Source organism: Panthera onca, chromosome D4, assembly GCF_046562875.1.
Source record: "Panthera onca isolate mPanOnc1 chromosome D4, mPanOnc1 haplotype 2, whole genome shotgun sequence".
In the NCBI taxonomy this organism is placed as follows: domain Eukaryota; kingdom Metazoa; phylum Chordata; class Mammalia; order Carnivora; family Felidae; genus Panthera; species Panthera onca.
The window spans coordinates 92,167,296-92,190,008 of NC_138351.1; positions in this window are offsets into that span (position 1 = coordinate 92,167,296).

Consider the following 22,713-nt stretch of genomic DNA (forward strand, 5'->3'; position numbering starts at 1 on the left):
GTGGCCCGAGCTCCAGCGGGCGCACGGGCTAGGCCTCCGCCAAGGAGTCCTCCAGTTTCTGGACGCGTCCTCCGGCCGGCCCCCACTTTCACGCCCATGGAAAGCCGCGGTCCCCGGGTACCCTCTGCCATGCCCCGCGGCCGGCCCCACCGGGCAGCCGGGCCAGGCCGGGGCTCGCGCTCCCTGCACGCTGGCCGGACTTCGGGGACCCCTCTTTAGAAGCACCGGGCTGGGGAGGAGCTGCCGTGAGTTGGGCGCTGACTTTGGGGCCGGTGGCTACTTCCCTACCCTGACTTTTAAATTTGTGATTTGTTTAAAAACGGAAGGAAGCACGCTGGCCCTGAGACCGGGACCGCCTGGCAGCAGGCCTTGGGGTGCATGAGTTACCTGCATGGGGTGACCCTCCCTCAGCACATGCAGCCCAGGGGCGCCCCCTCCCCACCAGCCCCCGGGAGCCTGGAGCACTGCTCCAGGATCTTTCCCGTGGAGACCCACCCAGGCTCCGGGAGGTGGAGGGGCTTACCGAAGCCACGCTGGCTGTGCGCGGTGGTCCTGGGGCCGCCCTGGCCTGATGTGGAGGGAGATGATGACTGGATGTGGACGGCCTTGCTGCCCAGAGAGACCCCAGCCCTGACAAGGAAAGGGGGATCCTGCCTGGTGCACCCCTGAACAAGCCTTGAGACCCTGCTGGGTTTTACCTTCCCCTCTGTGAAATGGGGAGTAACAGGACCCACCTCCCACCTGACGGTCAGGAGCTGGGTCTCTGGAGGGCCATTTGGGCCTGTCCAGGAGGGAGGCTCTCATTCCACTTGGGGCAGGAGGATGGTGGGGGGTGGGGGACAAACACTGTTGGAGAGCTACCCCCCACAGCAGAACCCCCCCCCCCCAGGCTGGTCCTGTCCCCCTGGCTCCTGCTTGATCCACACTCCCCTCCCCTGCCGCAGAAAGCCTCCCCTTTGCTGGCCCTTGAGCCCCCCACCTGTGCCTGTAACCCCCCCGCCCCCCCAACCTGCACAGCTCCCTGCCTTCCCTTTAGCCTCGGCCTGTTAAACTGTGGCCTTCAGCCACTGTCTTCACACCCTCCTCACTGCCTGGGACACAGCTTCAAAAACTCACTTCCTCCTGCCAGGGCCGGGGGCAGGCAAGCACACAGGGAAAGTTCCGAGAAGGAGCAGAGGCACTGACATGGAGAGCAGTTCTCAGGCCTGCCTCTATCGCCCCCCGCGCATCCTTGGCCATGGTGCACGGTCAGGTCCCTTTGGGCCCTGTCCTCCCGGCCGGCATCATCAGACCCCACCACTCCCGCTACAGAAGAGGCCAGATGCCCTTTTCTTGCAGGGACCGCGCTGGGCACAACTGACCAGGAAGAAGCTCCCCAGGACCACAGCCCGCACTCCTCTGCCTGACACGGTCATCCAACAACCCAGGGGCAGTGGACAGTACAAGCCACCTGACTGACGAGAACACGAGGCTGAGAGAGGGGATGTACGGGAACATGTCACACAGCAGTGAGGACAAAGTCTGGATTGAACCCAGGGCCCGTCCTTGGACTCTGTGCCAGCAAGGGTGCAAGCCTTCACAGGCCCCGTGGGGGCCTGGGTGACCATCAGTGACGCTGCCTCCCTACCACCTCCTGTATGGACAGCCCATCCACAGTCCAAGGCTCTGGGCCTCAGGACAGAGAGGGTGAGGGTGAGAGTGAGTGGGGAGGAGCAGGAGAGAGAGAGATAAGTAATCCCTGCTGTCCAATGTCGTGGATCATTCCTTCATTCAACAAACGTCCGTTGAGCCCTTGCTCAGGCGGCGGTGTGGTCCCAGATGGACAGGCATGGGCCAGATCCCAGCGCTGCCCCTTTCCAGCCGTGCAGCCAGGCCAGGTCACCCCCCTCCCGATGCCTCAGCTTCCTCATTTGCAAAGCAGGGACAACATGCCCTCCTGCCTGAGTCACCGCGATGACGACATGAGAGGGCACCAAGTGAGCTCGGTTGCCACTTGTCCTGCCGCCACTATCATTAGGTGATGAATTAGGCCCTCTGGGAGCCCCAGCCCCGAGGAGAGCCGGGATGTGTCCGCAGGGAACTCTCTTTTAGGTGCAGAGTAATGGGCACGCAGGAAGAGGCGCGGACAGTGACCGGAGGGCCAGGCCACGTGCAGCCGGGGGCCCCGGGCGCTTCCGGGTCCGGCTGGTCCTCCAGCTGGGTTTTGAAGGAGGGAAGTTTTCACCGGGTAGAGGCAGGGGTGAGGACACTCCAGGCGGCCGGACCGGACCCGTGTGAGCGCTGGCCTGGCCGGGAGGGGAGGTAGTGAGCTCCTGGAAGGAACGGCAGGCAGCCCGCTCGGCCGGCAGGTCGCAGCTCGCTGGGCGCTGTGGGAAAGCCGGTCCTGGAGGCCTGGGAGGCTGGGCTCAGGCATCTGAAGTCACCTCTGACAGTGGGCAGCCTGGCTCCCCGCCCCTCCCCAGCCCCGCCCCTGCCACGGAAAACTCGACGCTGGAACCATGGGGGCCTGGAGCCAGGGAGCCACACGCAGGCGAATTTCCATGTGGGCTCCCCGCCCCAGGGAAGGCACAGAGGCCAGGAGGCCGGGGGGGTGAGGGCCCCTCTGTTCCTAAGACAGATCCAAGGAGGGGTCGTCCAGCCCCAGCCTGCGAGCATGTGGACAGGGGAGCGAGTGCGGGGTCCCGGGCCTCAGACCCGCTTGTACTCCCGCCCCAGGGCCCACAGATGCCGACCGACCACAGGTGCCCTCAGCCTTGCCTTCTGGTGAAGGGGTACAGGGCGCGGGGTGCCCTGGAGCCACCACCAGCGGCCACGGGGCCGCAGCAAATCCGGCTCCTTGGTGGAAAATGCCTGTGCCCTTTCTATTTCTAGGTTTCGCTCCCCTGAAACCGGGGATCTTTGTGGAGGTGCTCCCACAGGCCACCGCCCGGGACGGCGGCTGCCCCATTTGGTGTAGCCGGGTCCAAACTAACCATGGAAAAAAACGCCCCCAGCCTTCCTGCCATGTAGTCCGCAGCCAAAAAATGTTTTTATAGTAATATCCCATCTATTTACAACCTGAGATCTAAGAGGGTTTTGTTTTTTGTTTGGGGCTTTTTTTTTTTTTCTTTTAAACGATCCCTGAAGGATGCTTTTTAAGGTATTTTGGTCTATTTCATGTGCCTGTCTCGGCAGAGTCTGGTAAACAGTCTCCGGAATCACTTGGTGAATAATATTTTTTAAAGGCCCACGTCTGCCGGGCAGGGGCCCCTGAGGCTAGTGTCTGGGTGGACAGCTCCCAGCAGTTCAGGGGACACCAAGGGGCACCTCGGCCACTTCTGGCTCCTTCCCGTAAACAGGGTCCACGTGATCCTGAGCTGGTGACCAGCAGGACCTCACAGGGGCTTAGGCTCGTCCTCATGGGTGGGTGGCCTGCCTCTGTCCCCAAACACCCAGCCCAGAGTGCCCTCTCTCACTGACTCCGCGGCTCTTCTGGGGGTGACGCTCTCTGTGCTGAGAGGTGACTCAAGTTGAGAGGTGGTGAAGCCCAGAGAGGCAAGGGCTCGCCCCAGATCACACAGGGAGGCCTGATGGAGCTCCCCTCAGTCTCCCCCTGTCACCCCCTCAGTCTGGAGGACACGAAAAGTTGCCTGTGTCCTCGGCCTCCAGTGTTGTGCTTAGCGGAGAGAAGGAGCAAGGATGGGAGAAGATGGGAGGGGGGGAGGGGAGGGGAGGGGAGGGGATGGGAGGAGAGAGGAGGGGACCTGGGGAGGGGAGGGAGGTGGGAGAGGAGGGGGAAAGGCAGAGGACAGAGATAAGGGGAGGGGAGGGGAGCGGAAGGGGGAGAGGAGGGGGGAAAGGAGAGGACAGAGAGGGGACGGGAGGGTGCCTTCTGTGGCCGGGTTTGGCCCTCTGTGGAAAGCCAGCAGCCCTGCAGTTCCCACACCACACCTGTCCACAGCTCCTGGCCCCAAAGGACAGCTGGCCTTGCGCACCCAGGCCTGGCAGACCGAACCCCAGAAAGAGAGGATGGGTGCTGTGTGAATCAGGTGCCCTGAGGGTTGCTCCCTCACGGGGGGCGGAAGCCCGGTTCCAAACCTCCAGGGAGCCGAGGGTGGTTTGGGCAAAGCCATTCAAGTGAGCCAGGCCTGAGGGGGGAGGGGCTGGTTTGGGGAGAAGGGCCAGGATTTGGGAGGACTGGTGGGTTCCTTCCAGGGCCCTCCAAAGAGACGCTCCATCTGGATTCCGAGGCTGCCTGGAAGCCGTCCCAGCTGCCTGGGAGGGGTGGGGGGGAGCAGCCGCAGGCTGGAGAGGGCCTGTGATTCCGTGAGGTCTGAGTCAGGAGAGGACACCGGTGCTTCCTAGGTGCCTCTCGGTGCCAGGCCTCGGCACCCTGCCGGGCCCTGTCTCCCCCAGACACCCGGCCCTGCATCTCCCCGTTTCACAGATGGGGACACTGAGGCTGAAGGGAGCCTGGCTCCAGGCCGTGCGGGGGCTTCAGCACCAGGGGCGTCAGCTGCTTACCCGGGAAGCCTCGGGACAACCACCGGCTCCGGACCCCTGCCTGGAGCTAACTGTTCCAGCGCCCAGCTCCTCACAGTGTGGGGGGGTCAGCTGGGCAGCACGGGGCGGGCAGAGTCCAGAGAGGAGGGCCAGGCAGCAACACTGGAAGGCTGGGTGCTGGGGTGGGTACCGGAAGGGGCGGCCACCAGCCCTCACGTGGCTCTCTCTCGGGTCCACGGCCTCCCATAAAACGGAAGAGAGGAGCCACCAGCCACAGAACCTTCCCGGCACACGGGGAGAACCTGTGCACGGCGGGATCCGTCCCAGGAGCCGCGGGGATCGGCCACAGCGTCCCAGCCCTGGCGTCGGCCCCAACCTCGCCTGACCGGAGAGGGCGCGCCCCTCCCGGCCCCTCCCCTCCGTGCCCTCTCCAGACGCCGCCCCGTCCGGCAAGAAGGCGATGTGTTTTATCGGGGGCATTTGTTATCGACGATTGCCTCATGAATCTCCCTCTATACACATGCATATACATAAGAGGTGGGTAAGTATGCAGGGAAAAGCCACCGAGCCCAATCTCACTGATGGAGTCAACTTGCCCCCATAAAGATAACGGGAAATGATTCATAATATTTATTTGACAGACATGATATGAACCGTAATAGCCTGTTGGGATTAAAAATATCCGTACGTCTCTGTCATCCACCAATGTGGTTTAAATATTATATATGTGGCCACTGGGGCAACAGGGAGCTGGGAGCGGTTATTGATAGCGGCCATAAAAAGGAGTCGTTTTGCACTGAAGGATGGGGAAAGTAACCGAGGAGTTGGCCCCAATGCTCCTTGGGGCTCGCATCGAAAGAACCTGCACTTGAGACGACGCTCCCCGCCCCCCAGACTGCCAGCACCCGGGGGCTCGGTCGGGGGCGGTGGTGTCACGGGAGGGCCAGCCCCAGCTCCGGGCTGCAGTGCAGGGTCCCCACAGGGGAGGCCACCGAAGGCCCAGGCCCCACCCTCTCTGGCCGGAGACCCCCACAGGTCAGCCTGTCCCCAGCCTCCACCCAGCAGAAGAGAGCATCAGCCCCCTCCCCGCCGCCCTGTGAGTCAGTCACTCCCCTGCTTAAAAACCCTTCCAAGCTCCCCACTGCCTTCGGGATAAAGTCCAAACTCCTAAGAGAACCTCAGCCCTTCCCACGAGCCGCACCCCACCCCCCAGGCCGGCAGCAGGGCAGGACTGCTGCTCTGGACCACGGTCCCCAGCTGGCCACCCCACAGCACACTCCAAGGCCCAGCTCCGACGGGCCCCTCTCGGCAGTTTGCAGACCACCCTCCCCCAGCACGCACAACCCCCCAAGCCTGGCTGGGGCTTCTCTGTGCCCCACGGCAACCTGCACCCCGTGTGCCTCCGTGTGGCCTGTTTCCTTGATATTCCCAAGGCCAGGGACGCAGGATCGGCAGCTTTCCATTCCTCCCACGGAAAGTCCCCCCATGGTCACCAAGGGGGTGCGGGGAGGACACCGTTTTAAAGGGGCCTGGGCCCTGCCGGTGGCCACGCAATGGCTCCCCCTCCAAGCCCTGGGGGTGGGCCTCAAGATCCTCGTTTATTGTCCACCTAGGTGCTCCTAGACTTAGAGAAGTATTTCTCTCCCAGGACTTCGGTTTACCTCTCAGTGCAGCGACCCTTCAGCATGGGGATGTCAAGGCCCCTTGAATACCTCACAGGAAGCCTTTTAGGGTTTGCTTTGGGAAGTGCCCATGGGCATTGTCACCGAGAAAACCTCGGGGAGGGTTAACCCCCTCCACCACCACCCTACCTCACCCCACCCGCCTGGCCCCCAGCCCTATCAGGGAGCCCGGACCCCAGGCTGATGAATTACCGCTCCTGGTGACAATGGGCCTTTGTTTGTCCCACTAATGAGGGTCCCAGCTCCCTAAAGGAGCAGCCTCTGGGCTGAGACACCGGCAGGAGGGGCGGGGCAGTCCTGGAAATGAGGTCACCCGGGAGGAGGGGCCGGGCCCCACTGCACACAGCGCCTGGGGTCTGCGCCCTGGGAGAGGACAGACGGACGGATGGGAAAGGTAACAACCAGGCCAGAGCGTCGCTGATGAGCCAAAGGACACAGAGCACGTGTTTCCCAGCCTGCAGGCACAGACCTTCATTTTACCCCTTTTAGGGAGACCTGGTTCTTGCTAGGGACCCCCAACTGATGCTCTCAGCCGCCTGCTGTGTAGGCAGCGCTGGTCACGTGTGGGGCTCCCAGACAGGAGCTCCTGCTGTCCGCGTGTTGAACCCCCCGGGGTCTCCCTCAAGCAGGAGACACTCGCACTTCGGGCTCCCTCTGCTTCACCCACAGACCCTGCCAGAGCCCCGCGTGCAGTGGGCATTTGTGGCCCCGGCCCCGGTCCTCGCCCTCTTCCCTGGGATGTGAGCATCAGGGCCTCCACCGGCCTAGGGGCAGTGGAAATTCAGAAGTGGTAGGGGGGAATGGAGACCAGGAGGTGACTGGTCCCATGCCCGGCCCGGACGGCTTCCCCGGGCTCAGTGCGCGTCAGACAGGCTTAATGACATTTGACTTTTTTTCCCCCCTTAAAAAGATTTTCTTCAGGGTCATAAACTATTTCTACGGACGAGTGACCTAGGAAACACACACGCACCAGTGTGCCTTTGGACAAGACACCCTCCTACCCCTCCCTCCCCACTCCAGCATCGAGGTGGACACAAGATTGGAGAAATGAATATGGCAGGTGGAACAGAGGGAAACCCGCAGAAAGGTCGGAGTATAACATTTTGCTTGGTTCCGTTTCCTCGGTGATCCTGGTCTGGAAGGGCCGGTGTAAGACAGGGGAGGGGCCGCGCCCTGGTTGGGGCCAGCTGGGGGCTCCCCCGAACCTGCCCATTATCCCGTCTACTCCAGAGGGGCCGTCCAGTCACCGCGGAGTCACAGACGCCCGAATCAGGAGGGAACCCCAACCGACGGGGGGGGCGGGGAGTGATGGGACTGACCCTGCGGGGTTCAAGTGTGGATCAAATGAGATAATGTCTGCAAAGCCGCCAGCCCAGGCCTGCCCCAAGCTGGCGCTGAATAAACGGCCTGGCTAATAGGATCATCAGGCCCGGCTGGGGTGCAGCTCCCCACGCACATTCGGTCAGGGCACCGCTCAGCCCAGAGCCCAGCAGTTGCCTGGAAAGGCAACTTGCCCGAGGCCAGGCCCCAGCATTGCCCGATGGAGGCCCCGTGGCAGAAATTTCCAGATTGTGCTGGTGTTTATATGTCGGTCCCTGGTATCCCAGGTCTCTTCTAGTGACGTCTGTCCACAGATGGGGTGATGGCGGGTGGCTCGGGCCCTCGGGAGCCGAGCTGGTTAAGGGCTTTTCCCCACCAGCTGCGTCGTGCTGGGCGGGCTTCTGGGTCTCGGCTCTTGAGGAACACAATTCCTGGGCAGGCAGGAGGGGACAGAAGGGCCTCCCAGTGGGCCCCGGGAGCCTGTCCGAGCTGGCTGGAGGGCACAGGGTCAGCAGCAGAGAGCCGAGCTCCTGCCTGGCCAACGGCACACTGCATCCGCCGTGGGCAGAGAGCGTGGCCGAGAGCCCCTGGGGGAGCCGCTGTCCCCACACAACACCCGTGACCACTGGTGCCAAGGACCTGGCTGGCACACCACAGCCCAGCTGCCGGCCCTCTCAGCAAACCGATCAGAGAAACATTCGCCGGAGGGCATGCCATCACCCTCTTGGTCTGACTGGTGTCGCTTCCTGGGGTTCAGACTCAGTGAGGCGCTCCCCCGCCCTCGACTTCCTCTGTTAAATAAGCCTGCCTCCCACGCCCCACCGGTGTGGGGTTCCAGAGCTCTCTCCCGGGGATGCCCTGGTCATCACGATGCCCCTCGGGGCAGGGAGGGGTGCCTGGAGCAGAGCAGGAACCACGCCCGAGTCCGAGCCCGGTGCCCCCCATGCCGTGAAGGGTCCTAGGGAAATAATCTCGGAGGACATCCTGGGGGCAAAGGTGCTGGGGGAGGCCGGCCGGCAGCCGGGAGGCGGCACGCTGCCTGGACAGCCACTGGGTTAGCCGGTTAAATAACGATTGGCCAGTTAAATACACAGTTGTGCAAAAACAGTGTCTTGCCAAGTGAAAACACAGCGGCTTAAAGTTACATACAGAAGGATTCCAGTTAAGAACGCTCGCCCAAGAGTCTGGCGAGAACCCCCCACCCCCGACCACCGCTTATTCGCGGGGGTGAGTTCCAGCCACAGAGCCGGGGGACGGGGGGAGGGCGGCGTCCAGATCTTCCTCCATACTTTTCCTCGTTTTCTGTAATGAGCCTTTATTTCTTTATAATCAGAAAAAAGTAGGGTTAACAAAAGTTTGTCTGCAATGCGTCTGAAACCCCAGCTCAGGTCCCGTCTCCCCTCTCAGAACCCCCAGCCGGCCCCCACCCCCGTGGCGCCCATGTGGCAGCCTCACGGGCTCTGGGAGCAGTGGTCATCTCCCTGGAGCCCTCTCCTCTCCTCTCTGCACCCCCCTCCTTGTCACAGGGGACTCCTTGTGCCCACCATCCAGCCTCCCTCCGGGGACAGGCTCTGAGCCACCCGAGTCGTTCTGGAAACATCCATGACTACTTTGTACAGATAGGAATATGCTCTCCCTCCCCTCGATCGGCCGTGAGGGGGTTTGTCCGATACGCCCACCTGTCACTGGGCCAGGCGGAATTAACAATACACTTAATTTCACAAGCATGGAAGGTTGTATCTAAATGGCCAAAATATTTGGACCACGGCAGATAAGTGAGATCATTTCAGTGGTTTTCAAAGCTGACACAGAAGCCACTTGGCCTTTGTTCCCAGCTGTCTGTTGCCAACACAGCCAACGGTGGAGCTCGTCCGAAAGGTTCCGAGCTGCAGGATGGAGCCCGGGACCCCAGCACCACGCAGATGCCACCGGGGGATGGGGGGCAACGAAGAGGGAGAACACAGCCCAGGCCCCTCTTCCCTTCGCCCCCAGGTGACACACTGTGTGACACCCCATGGGCCAGGTCCCACCATGCCACCCTGTGGCCCCCCGGAGAGGGGGCAGGACACAAGACCAAGAAGAAAGAAATGAGGGTCAGAGACACCCAGAGGGCGTTCTTAGGGCCCTCTGGCCAGGTGTTGGGGCACAGGGCTCCGAGGGCCTCAAGGTGGGCCAGGTCTGGCCAGGGGACGTGGGTGGGCGGACTGGGGACCCGGTACTCAGTGGGGAGCCTCAGGTTCGGAAGGGCTTTGTTCGCCCAGCCAGGGGGCTGCTGAAAGGTGGGACGGAGTCTGGCGGTCTGAGCCCAGGGGGACCCGCCCTCAGGGGGGTGCCATCGTTGGCCCCACTTTGCCAGGAAGAGCCAGGCTTGGAGATGCCAGGCGGCTTGCCTTACACCGGAGCTGTGCTAGGGCCCTGTCGGGAGCCTGGTGCCCCGAGGGCAGAGCCGGGCCGGGCTGGCCGCTGCAGGAGGTTGGGTGCACGCCCCCACCCCCAGCCCCACCCCAGGGCGGCGCGGGGGCTGGGCCCACACTGTCCTGAGCCCCGAGAGAGCCTTGCCCAGACCGCCTTCCAGAGAACTAGCGAGCAAGATGCTCCCAGACCACCGGAAGTGGAACTCGGAGGCCCAGGAGAAAGGAGGGGCTTGTCCAAGGCCAGAAGCTTCCAGCAGAGGCTGGGCCCCTCCCTCTGACCCCCCCCCCGCCCCCTTCAGCAAGCTGCAGAGGATTAGTGCCTCCTGGGGCCCATGCCGCCTGCCCCCCCTGCCCCCCCACGAATGCTTGAGCTCTTTATCAGGCTGCTGCCCCAGGAGCGGCTTTGTCTGGGAGCCACCTCACCCAAGAAGGAGCCAAGCAAAGGGCTAACAGGATTTCTCAGCCCTGTCACTCTGGCCATGAACCCCCTCGGCCCTCCCAAGAGGAATTAACGCTACCTCTCCCCCCTCCGCCCAGGCCACCGGCCCTGAGTGCCTCCTGCTACCTCTGTATCTGCAGCACACTGGTCGTTGAGCCGGACTTCAGGCCCCTGTGACCCGAAGGGGTCACGGGTGCCAGGACAGACGGCAAGTCTCCCGTGGGTCGGGCAGCCCTCGGCCCTGCTGTTGGGGGGCCCACGGAGCGGGGTGCAGACAGAGCAGGGCCTTCCACGCAGCCCCTGGTTGAACCCCTGTTCCACCACGCCTCACGTGCCGGGGGCTGGCACCTTGGCCGCCTTGACCCTGTTTCCTCCTCCGGACAGAGAGGGCCTTGGACCCTTCTGGAAGGCAGCTGTGAGCTCAGAGATGCAGGGCATGGTGATACCTGCTCAGTGTCACCGCCGTGACTGGATGAGTGACGCTCCAAGGATGTGACTCTGAGTGTCACGTCTCGTTAAAGTGGCCCCTGTGCCGGGGACTGGGTTTCCTGGGTCCTACGATGACAGCTGCCTGAAGGGACCGGAGCTGCCCCCACGGGTGTCCCGGGGTCTTTCCCTGGGCTGGCATCCGCGCTGGTCTCCCCGGCGAGGCTGTGGCTGGCCTCCTCTGGCCCAGAGTGACACCCTAAAGGTCCCCTTTGGCTTTTTCCCTCCCACATGGGACCCACGGGGCAAGACCTCTGTGCCTCCATTACCCACATTCTCCGGGGCTCCGCAGGGCAGGCTGCAGGGATCTATGGCTTGGCCTGAGGGGCCCGGCCGACCCGGCTGTGTGTCCTGTCTCTGAGACTCGGTTTCCTCACCCACAAAGGGGGCGTGGCAACCCCTCCAGTCATAGGTCCAACGATCGTGGCACGGTGCACGTGCAGAGCAAGCACTCTATAGGTCTTGCTTCAAACAAAAATAACACTTGACTGTTGGGAGAAGAAACGGGACCCCCGGTCACCCCCGCAAACTCATCTGTGGGGGAGGCTCTTCTCCCGGGAGCTGTGCGTCCACGCTGAGCTCCTCCAGCCCGGCGGCTGGCTCCCCGCCTTCACTAGGGTCCTTTCTGGAGGAGGCGCCCCCTCTGACGGTGGGGGGGGCCTGGGACCAGCCCCTGGCCGGCGTGCCCAGCAGGAACGTGCAGCTTCCGCATCCGCCACAAGCCGACTGGTCACCAAGAGCGCGCCCAGTGCATGGGGGACATGGCGGGTTTGTGTCGGACTTCCTGCTCCCCCAGGGATGAGCCCTGTGACGGGGGGCCGGGACCAGACCCCCGGCACGTCTGAGCCTCCGCTCCTCATCGGTGAAATGGGGAGCAGGACCTCTGCAAGGCTGGCTGCGAGGAGAAGGGAGGGTTTTCGTGATGATCAATCAGGCTGAGTGACCCACAGCCTAGGTGAGGAGGCAAGACAGACTCTCAATTGAAAGAAGGACAGGCTAATGGCAGGGAGGGCCTGCCATCAACCAGGAGGGCCAAGACATTGCCTTGACCAATGAGGAGACAGGCCCAGAGAGAGGAATGGACTCAGGTACAAGGCGCTGTGACCAGGGGCCTGGAGCAATGACGCAAGAGGAGTCCCAAGGCCGGCAGTGACAGTGGCCAGAGCACAGATGGCAACACAGCTTCTGAGGAGGAGGGTGGTGAGTCTGAAATGGGTGGGGTGAGCGGAACCATCTAGCAGGTGACCCCGCCCTCTCCACAGTGGCCCAAGGAACTCACAGCATCACTGGGCGACTTCTTGCCTTGTGCCTGGAACTAGGATCACGGGTACAGCCTGTCCTCTCCAAATACAGGCAATACATTTGCAATCCGAAAATAACCCCATGTATCAAAATTTATAGGTGCAGCTAAAGCAGTACTGAGAGGGAAACTTATAGCTTTTAATGCTTATATTAGAAAAGAAGAAAGATCTAAAATCAAAGACCAAAGGTTTCACCTTAAGATGAGTTTGAAAAAAAAAAAAAAAGAGCAAACTAAATCCAAAGTAAGTAAAAGGGGCGCCTGGGGGGCTCAGTCGGTTAAGCGTCCGACTTCGGCTCGGGTCATGATCTCGCGGTTCGTGGGTTCGAGCCCCACGTCGGACTCTGTGCTGACAGCTCGGAGCCTGGAGGCTGCTTTGGATTCTGTGTCTCCCTTTCTCTCTGCCTCACATTCTCTCTATCTCTCTCTCTCTCTCTCTCTCTCTCTCCCTCTCAAAAATAGATAAACATTAAAAAAAATTAAATAAAAGGAATGAAATAAAGAGAAGTCAATGAAACAGAAACAGACCACAGAGATAATGAACAAAGACAAAAACTGAGACTTCGAGATTAACAAAATGGACAGAGCCCTGGCTACTATGATCAGGAAGAAAAAAGAGCACGAAAATCGCCAGTATCAGGAATAAGGAGAGGTTATCAGCACAGATCCTACAAATATCAGTAAGAAAATGCTATAGATAACTTTTTGCCAAGAAATACGACAATGCAGATGAAACGAACACATTTATTGGAAGAGAGACCTTACAAGATTGACACAAGAAGGAATAGAAGATCTGATCAGCCCTATAGCTTATTACAGAGCTTGAACTTGGGACGCCTGGGTGGTTCAGCTGATTAAGCGTCCGACTTCGGCTCAGGTCATGATCTCACGGTTCTTGAGTTCAAGCCCTGCGTCGGGCTCTGTGCGGACAGCTCAGAGCCTGGAGCCTGAATCGGATTCTGTGTCTCCCTCTCTCTCTCTCTGCCCCTCCCCTGCTTGCGCTCTGTGTGTGTCTCTCTCTCAAAGATAAAATAAAACATTAAACAAAATTTTTTCATGTTTTTTCAAAGATTTTATAAGAATCTGTATTGAATTTTTAACAAATTAAATCCAGCAATATATAAAAGGGATACCTCATGATCAACTGAGATGTATCTCAGGGACACAATGTTGGTTTAACATTGGAAAGACAACCAACAAAATTCACCCTATTAACAGACTAAAGGAGAAAGCTCCTGTAAATATACGATTATTTAAAAGATTCAGAAAAGCGTTGATAAAATTCATCACCCAATCATGACAGAAACTCTCAGAAGATTGGGTTGGAAGTCAGAGAAGTTCCACAAACTGAAAAAGAGAATCTGTAGAAAATGAGTGACGTAGGGGGCACCCAACTGGCTCAGTCGGTGGTGCGTGTGGCTCTTGATCTCAGGGTCATGAGTTCAAGCCCCACACTGGGCATAGAGTTTACTGTAAAAAAAAAAAATACAGGGGCGCCTGGGTGACTCAGTCGGTAGAGTGTCCGACTTTGGCTCAGGTCATGATCTCGCGGTTCGGGAGTTCAAGCCCCACGTCTGTGTTGTCAGTGCAGAGCCTGCTTTGGATCCTCTGTCTCCCTCTCTGCCCCTTCCCCGCTCACACACTCTCTCTCTCTCTCAAAAATAAGTAAAAACCGTCACAAAATTAAAAAAAAATTAAATACAGAAGGAAAAGAGCAACTTATAACCAACATCACCCCCTTTCCTGAAGTCAGGAAAAAGCAGGGGTACGAGTGGCTTTTGTACGTGTTAAAAAGATGACCCTTGTCCCCAAATAGCAAGCCACGGGCTCTGCTGCCCCTGCACAACCCCCCCCCCCACCCATGCAGGTCGCCCAGCACTTGGCTGCATTTTCTTCCCAAGCCCCCAAAATAAAATACCGTTACCTCTGTGTGCTAGACCTGCCTGACCGGAGGACCCTGAACTTCACCTACGGGGTGGCATATGGTTAGATCCCGGCTGCGGCCAAACCCTGGGGCCCTGAGGCTCAGAAAGGCAACCCCTCGCCCTTAAAGTAAAAACCCTTGGGACTCCTTATGGGGTGGCCCCGTGAAGGCACAGGGGGCATGGGCTGGGGGTCAGGCAGACCCAGCTCAGATCCTGCCCAGCATCGGGACTTCGGTCTGGCCCCTGAAAATCTCATCTAGGGCGGGAAAGGAAGCTGTCTTCCCCAGGCCAGTTCCGAGGCACCACCGTCTGTGCTCTGGGGCACTGGCACCTCCTGCTCTGGCCCAGCACACACTCCCACTCCGTCCACACAACCTACTCCCCTTTTCCTCTCAGGCAGCAAACTCGGGACTCCTCAGTGGCTCCCTCTTTAGCAGGGCCTGGCGGGAGAGAGTACCAGGCTGTGGTCGGCTTGGAGACCGCCGGGGGCTGTCGAGGTGGCACCCTTCGGCGTATCCTGTCCTCTGGGGCTGCCCTGCGAGGAGTGGGCGTGCTTGGGGGCCCTGGTGGTGCCCCGCTGGGGCCTGGGGGTAGTTCTTGGCTCGTACTGTGCTGGGCTCTTTCCGGCCCATACGTGGCCTTCCTGTGACCACCAGCTTCAAAGCACACGTGCCTTCCCCCAGGCTGAGAAGTCAGAGGGCTGAACTGCTCTTTGTAGAAAGTGGATCCGTATCGGCACAAGCCACAGGTAGGGGACGTAGGTGTGTGACGGTAGGCCAAGCGACACCTGTAGACACATGCTCGTCTGGGATGTGGCTGCGACCAGACCACCCAGACCCTTTGCTCCAGTCGGCTGTCGCTGGCCAACACCAGATATAAGAGGCTTACGATCTTTCACAACGTAGAGGTCAGGAATCCCGGCAGGGGTCCCACTCAGCAGCCCTTCTGCTCCACGTGGCATTGGCTGGGTTCACTTGGTGGCATCCAGCTGGCGGTCAGGCTGGTCTGGAGAGTCCAAGATGGCTTTACTCACAAGTGTGGTTCTTTGGTAGCTTGACCAAAAGACTGGACTGAGCTGGGACTATCACCCAGATTGCCTACACGGGGCCTCTCCGGTGCGGTGTCTGGGGATAGTTCGATACCTTGCGTCACAACTTAGGCTGCTCAGAACGTTCTAAGAGGCCTGTGGGTCAGGGAGGCTCCGAGGCATCATCTGACCTAGACTTCGAGGTCACATGGCATCACTTCTGCCATGTCCTATGGGTCAAGCAAGCTGTAGAGCCAGCCCAAATTCAAGGGGAGAGGTATTAGACTCCGCCTCTCGGTAAGGGAGGGATCGCTTTGGAGGGGCTCTTTGGCAAGGCTGTTCTTTTGCTTGGCCGTACAGAGAACCCACGAGAAAGGTGGTTTATCCTGTCCGTCAACATCACCGTTGTCACCACCATCGCCCTGTGCTGTGCGTCTCTGAGACCAAGGCTGTTCGAATCCCTGTGGAACACGTGAAGAAACCCAGGCATGGAGTAGTTTGCCCCGTGTGACCCTGATGGAAGCATCGGGCCCCGGGTGCAAGTGTTTCTACCCCACGCCCTGCCCACCCGCCTTCCCTTTAAGCACCTGCTCCCGTGGTCTCCCCAGAACTCTCACCACGGGCGGCCCGCAAATCCTCACCACAAACTCGCCAGGGAGGCTTTGTCACCCACCAAGTAGAGTCGAGGAGGTCGGGGCACAGAGAGGGACGGCCGGGGTGTGGCTGGAGGCCCGGTTTCCGGTCTCCAACATTCGTCCTTGTTCTGCCGCAGCTGTCCGAGATGGGGAGCCCGGCGGAAGCGGGGGATGCAGAGCAGGTGCTGGCGGTTCTGTCTACGTGAATCGAGTTAACTGGATAATTGCCACTTCACGGTGCTCGGTGTTGACACAACCTTGAACTTGGCCCTTCACGGGAGCTGACCTCTGAGCCTCCCGGAGGCTCCCCTGGATGGCAGGTAGGGCCTCCTGCTCTCCCAGGACAGGGGCGGTGGGGCTCCCAATGGAGGAGAAGGGCTGAATGACTATCCCAGGCCGCCAAGCCACCGTGGACGAGGTGACAAGACGAGCCTCGCATCTGCCTGCTGCCTCCAGCCCTGACAACTAAATCACCCCAAAGAGACGTGTGTGATTTCATTTCTATTCTGTTTGCAGGAGGGGGAAAATCAATGTTTGCTAAATGAAAAGGAAAAAGATCGGCAGGAGGAAAATGTATTTTCAACTTTTAATAGGGCATTATCGACGATGGCGAGTCAAAAGGAAAGCAGCAGGCCCGTCTGGCCGTGGGGCTCGGCTGGGGTGGGGTGCCAGGATCAGTGGGGAACAGTTAGCCCCGTCTGCCACGCCCGGGGTGGCCCCCAGCCTCTGGATGAGCTCCAGCTGGATGCCCCACATGGGCGGCGGTGGGGGCAGTGGGAGAGCAGGGAAGGCGCCCCTCCGCTCCCGGGAAGGAAATCAGAGCCAGGCTGGGGCCTTCCTGCACAGTCCACACCCTGCTTGGGCCACAAAGTGCGCCGAGGAGGGCAAGAAGGATCGGGCGTGAGGTGCCCCTGGCGGGAGGCACGCCGTCCCCTCGGTCTCCTGTGGCTTCAGATGCCTACGCGGGGGGCCTGTTTGGGCGACGTGGATCGGCAAGGGTCCGGTGTAACTCGTTCCTTGACTCTGGTGCCTCTTTAGAAAAAGGCGTTGAACTTGCATGTGGTGGGCACAGGGGGACACGACGGCCGGGACCAGGGCAGAGACGCCCCGTCTGCGGGGTTTCCGGGTTGGTAATTACAGCGGTGGCCGGTGAGCAGGAGGCTGGCACAGGGGAGCTGTGGTCCGGGGTGCGGGCGCCAAGACTGGAGGGACTTCCCGAGGGAGGGACGCCTCTGTGGGAGCTTGTTTTCCGCTGAGGAAGTGCACGAACGGAGCCCCGGAGACCAGGAGGGCCAGCGAGGCTGAGGAACGGGCCGGGCTCCTCGGGGTCCCGCTGCAGGGAGAGGGGCAGGGGGTGAGCCGTGGGCCTCGGGGGTCGTGCCCAGACCCGCCGCCGCCCTCTCTCCGCCAGGAGTCCTCCTCAGGGGCTCGGACACACATCCACGTCGGGGCAGGTCCGGGCTTCGTGGGGCACGAGGCATACACACTTTGCAGGCCTCTTGAAGAAGATCAATCCAAAATCCCGACTGCAGAGTTAGGTCCAGGGCCCGACAAGCAGCCCCTGCGGGTGACCGGTGTTCTGGCTGAGTCTCAGGGGACAGAAGGTCAGCGTAGAGCGTTCCCCCCGAGCTGACACAGTGAGGCAGGCCAGAGCCAGGGAGGACGCGAGGGAAAGGCATCTGCAAACTGTAGAGTGCAGGGCACGTGTGTGTATTTGGTCAGACGTCCCTGTGATAACATTATGCCATCTGCCCGAGATGTGCCCTCTCTCCGCATGTGGTCCCAGGGGGCACGAGTTTGGAAGTTGTTTCCTTTTGAGACAACAAAAAGTGGGGGCGGCCTGGGGGGCTCAGCCAGTTAAGCGTCTGACTCTTGATTTCAGCTCAGGTCACGATCTCGCGGTCGTGGGCTCGAGCCCCGTGTCGGGTTCTGCACTGACAGCGTGGAGCCCGCTTGGGATTCTCTCTCTCTCCCTCTCTCTGCCGCTCCCTCTGCTCAAGCGTTCTCACGCTCTCTCTCCCTGTCTCTCAGAATAAATACACTTTAAAAAAATAAAAAATAAATAAACCACAACAAAAAAGAGTCATTCATTGAAAAAGTCTAGAAAGCATACAAAAGTAAAGGATAAGAGGCAAAATAAAAATACCAACAATCTCATCGTAAGTACTTTGGCTTTTCCACTAGTCTTTTTTTCTGTGAATGTATTTATTATATTATATTGTATTATTACATTACATTATATATTTTATATATTATCTTTATTGTTTAATCTAGAGCTCATGCTATATTTACCATTTTTACACTATTTTTCCTTTTTTTTCCCTTAAGTTTATTTATTTTGAGAGAGAGAGAGAGAAAGAGAGAGAGAGAGCTGTCAGCACAGAGCCCAACGCGGGGCTCGAACCCAAGAACCGCGAGATCATGACCTGAGCCGGAACCAAGAGTCGGGTGCTTAACCGACTGAGCCCCCCGGGTGTCCTGCACCCTATTTTTTCTAGAAAGATTACATCCTGCGTATTTCCCTGTCTCATTAAATACCCCAACTACTATTTATAACGGTTCCAGTGGGGTCCAGCAGACAGATGTAATCAACTACTCCCGGAACTAAGGACCTCCGAATGTGCGTCTTGGTTATCGCGCCCTGGCGGTGGAACCCTGGGTCAGAGGTTGCTCATGGCCACCTGCCGCCACATGGCCGTTGGTCCAGCCCGTCCAGCCCGGTGCGGCCAGGAAGGGACCGGCCACCCGCTTGCACCGCACTCTGACAATTTTGTGTGTGTGTGTGTGTCATCTTGGGGTTTCGATTTGCATTTCTCGTACGACCAGGGCACGTGAGTACTGGTTCACGTTCGCGTCCACAGCCCCGATCAGAACCCAGGGAGACGGAATTTACAAGACCTGGGGCCGTCTGTCACTGTCTTTTGCCCACACCTCCCCCCGGATGCGCATCCGCTGGGGTCCCCTGCGCTGGCAGTCCCAAGCAGGGTCATTTGAGGAGCGCTCACAGGGGTGAGTATTTGTAGGGCCCTACTAGGCTTGAAGGGGCAAGGGGGAGGGTGCTGTGACCCAAACCCAGAGACGCAGAGGGCTGGGGGAGGGGCCGGCGTTTTCCTACGGATTTGTGGACGCTCTTTATCACCTGAAATCCCAGCACGGGGCACGACCTCCTGTCACCCTCCCCGAGGGAGGAGCACGAGCCGTCCTGCACCCCGCTGGACGTGAGCGGGGACGTTCTTGCCATAGATGCTCGGGGATGCCGGCCTCCCTGCCTGCTAAAGAGACTGTCAGGCAGCTTTAAAAATGTCGCCTCAGGCAGAGAGATGGTCCCAAGGCTCAGTGTAGCATGAGTCATGGCAGGGCATTATCGTCGATTTACTTGTGGGGACGCGAAACAGCAATCAATCGGGGAGGGCTGGGGAGGCTGCGCTCACGGACTCCAGAAAGATTTGGGTTTCCAAGGCGATTTCGTGAGTTCCCGCTGGTGGTGGGCGACCTCCCAGATGGTGCCCCTGCCTCCCGGTGCCTCCCCTTTGGTGGGGCCTCCCCGAGTGACCAACAGGGCCCAGTGGGGATGGCGCCATGTGACTCTGGGCTGGGTAGCGGGACGTTTGGCTGCCGCCCCTCCCTCTCTCTCCGCCACTGGCTCTGGGGGAAGCGGGCCGCGGTGGGGCGGGGACACGCGAGGTCCAGCGGGGAGGAAGTGAGGCCTCCCGCCAACGGCCAGCACCAACCTGCCAGGGATGCTCGCCCCTTGGGAGCAGACTCTGAGCCCCCGATGAAGTCACGTCCGCCCAGCCGACACCTCGAGAGCCGGCGTTCCCGGCTAAGCGGCCCGCAAATTCCGGACCCCCAGAAACCGTGGGAGAGAAGCAATGGTCATTGTCGTCTCGGGCATTTGGGGAGCTAATCTTGTGACGATGGATGACCGGCACAGTGCGTGACCGCAGACCTAGGGACGGTTGGAAACCCAGGCTTGGCGTCCAAACCCTGGGTCTCTGGGTGCACCCATTAGATAGAAGCACCCATCAACCCAGGGAAAAGAGCTGGGGACTGAGGGTCGGCCATGGGGTCACCGTCCCCTCCAACACCCGTCTGCCTCCCTCGACGCGAGCCAGGGTCACACCCGCACCCAGTCCCAAAAACACCAGGCACAGGACCCGCTCTGCTGTCTCTTTGGCCACATAGGAGAGTGTGGCCCCTGGCTGACCGCCGCCACCCTGCGTGGCTTTTTGCGTGTGTGTATTTTTTAGCTCGCGGCGTAATCCACGAGCCAAGAACGTCACCCTTTTAACGCGTACCTACAGTTCAGCGGCTTTTAGCGTACGGACAGTCATGCAACGACCGCCACGAATCTCAGACCGTCTCCGTCACCCAAAAATGAGGCCCCGTCCCACGTGTAGTCCCTCCCCCTCCCCAGCCCCTAGCAGCCACCCTTCTGCTTTCCGTGTCTGTGCCTTTGCCCGCTCTGGACACTTCACGGACGTCGAGTTACGCTGTAGGTGGCCTCTCGCGTCTGGCCTCTTTCGCCGAGATGACGTTTCTGAAGTCAATCCACACGGCGGCGGGTCAGGGCTTCGCCCTCCTTGCGGCTGAGCGATAGTCCACTGTGTGGACGCGGGCACCTCTGTTTGCATTCACCGCTGGAGGACGGCGGCTGTTACCGTCTCTGGCGACCGTGAAGGGAGCTGCCCCCGGAAGGAGGAACCAGCCAGAGAAGCCAGCCAACAGTCCTCTCGTTAGGGGAAATGTCAAGCCCCACATGGACATTTTAAGGCCGATTTGTGAATCGACCCCCCGGGAGGGAGACTATGCCCTTTCAATTTCCAAAAGCACTTCCTGTCCCCGAGCAAAGGCCAGGCCGGCCTGGAGGCGGGAGTGCCGGGTTCCAAACCCCCCTTTCCTGATGCTCAAAGGAGGGTGCAGCTTTCCGATGGGCCGGCTGCGGCTCGGTGTCCCCATGGGGGACGGGGGCGGCTCCAAGGGGCCGGGGGGTCAGGGAGGGGCCCTTGCCGGGACAGAGCTCCTCCTGACCTGGCCGCTGTGCCCCAGTCTCTTCATCCGCAAAATGGGAAGATGACACCCACATCCCAGGGCCGTCGTAGAGGCCAGTGAGCCCACGCTGGGGGGACGCACGACGCGTGGCCGGCGGCTTCGGCGTGCGGGTAGTGAACTGGCAGGCCGCGGTGAGAAGGAACGGGTGATGAACGGGTCACACGTGAATGAGCCCTGGGATCAGCGAGTGACGGAGCACAGGTTCACCTACGAGTGCTGGCGGCCACCTCTTGTCCTCGCGGCCAGAGTGGGTGCTGGCCTGGGGGTCCCCTCTTTCCCTCCCACACCGGGGCTGGGCCTCGGTGACCCCAGGAGATGGCGGGGGGGGGGGAGGGGGCGGGGAGGGAGCAGACGCAGACTAGAATTCGGGTCGAGGCTGTCGGCCGGCACCCACAAGCCCAGGTCAGGGCACGGGCGAGCCGCCTTTGGCCCTCTGTGTGACACCTCCTCCTGGAGGCCTTCGGGAGTGCCAGAGCTGGGGGGGGGGGGGGGGGGCTGCCCCTCTCCCAGGGCGGGGTTCATCCATCTTGGTCTGACCCTATTAAAATGCATTATAAAGGGAAGAAAAGACTGGGCCAGAAGGTGACGGGGGCAGAAGATGTGCTGGCCAGGCTTTGGGTTGCTCCTCTTCCAGAAGGACCTCAGCAGCCAAGATAAAAGGGGCCTGGGGCTTTGTTCTCATGGGCTGGGGGAGGCCGAGCTCAATGGGCTGACCCTGGGGGAAGGAGTCACCCTCAAACCCCCAGCTGCCTGGGTACCCCGTCCCCCCGCTCAGGCGGCCCCGTCAGACCCACTGCGGGAAAATCATCCGGCCGCTCCTGCAGAGATGGGGCTCCAGAACCCTCCTGCCCCCAGAGCTGGTGCCCAGCTGTCTCGTGACAGCCGCCCCCGGGCAGGACCTCCCCCAGAGTGGCACCGTGGGAGCTGACCCACGAGTAGCAGCGTCCTGGTGCCGGGGCGGGGGCGCAGCCGCGCGGAAGCAGCCGGCCCCACACGTGCGGGCACTGCCACCACCAGGAGGTAAAGCCACCCGGCCTGCTGACGGGCCAGACCCATAGTCTGGATGCCACTTCCCCCTGGGGGCCCCCACCTATGGCCCAGGCCGGGGGCGAGGCCTTTTATGACGGCGATGGCTTTGACCCTCAAAATCGCACGTTCTGATTTGAATTCTGTCCCTCCTCCAAAAAGATACGTGAAAGTCCTCAGCACCCCCTCCACGTGGCTCACAATGTGGCCAGATTCGGAAATGAGGTCATTCGGTGTGGACGTACCCAGTGCGGGTGCGGTCGTGCAGGGGAAGGGCGGGCCCCGGGCTGATCTGACGGTGGCCGCGTGAAGACAGAGACACGCGGGAGAGGGGCACGTCAGGCAGAGGCCCAGACGGGGGCAGCCCCAGCCAGGAGCATTGGCCTGAAGGGGCAGGACGCATCGTCCCCGGCAGGCAGAGAGTGCGGCCCCTGGATTTGGGACTCCGGCCTCCAGACCTGGGACACACGATGCTTCTGTGGTTTTACGTCGCTGGGTCTGAGGACGCTCAGACAGCCCTGCCCACCCCCCCCCACCCCGTGCAGCTCCGTGCGGAGCCCAGGGGGGCCCAAGACCAGGCCCTGCGGGATGCAGCCAGTGGGGAGGCTGGGGCCCCTGGGGCAGCCACTTCTTCTGGAGGACACAGGACCCCTTCTTGTCACAATGCCCTGAGAAGGTGTTCACGCAGCAGGGCAGGGGCCGTGGCTCTTGGGTTTGGGAAAATGACACCCTCCCTCCCCCATCCCGCGGTGTGCTGTGAAGACTGTGCACAAACAGGGCTTTGCTGGGCCATGAACTCAGTCGGCACACCTGTATCTCAGAGTCAGAAAGCCCAGAGGCTGCCTCCTGTCCCTTCTTAGGTGCCCTGCAAACCCGCAGTCTCCAGGTCCAAAGCTGAGGGTCCTGGATACATTGTATCTGCAGA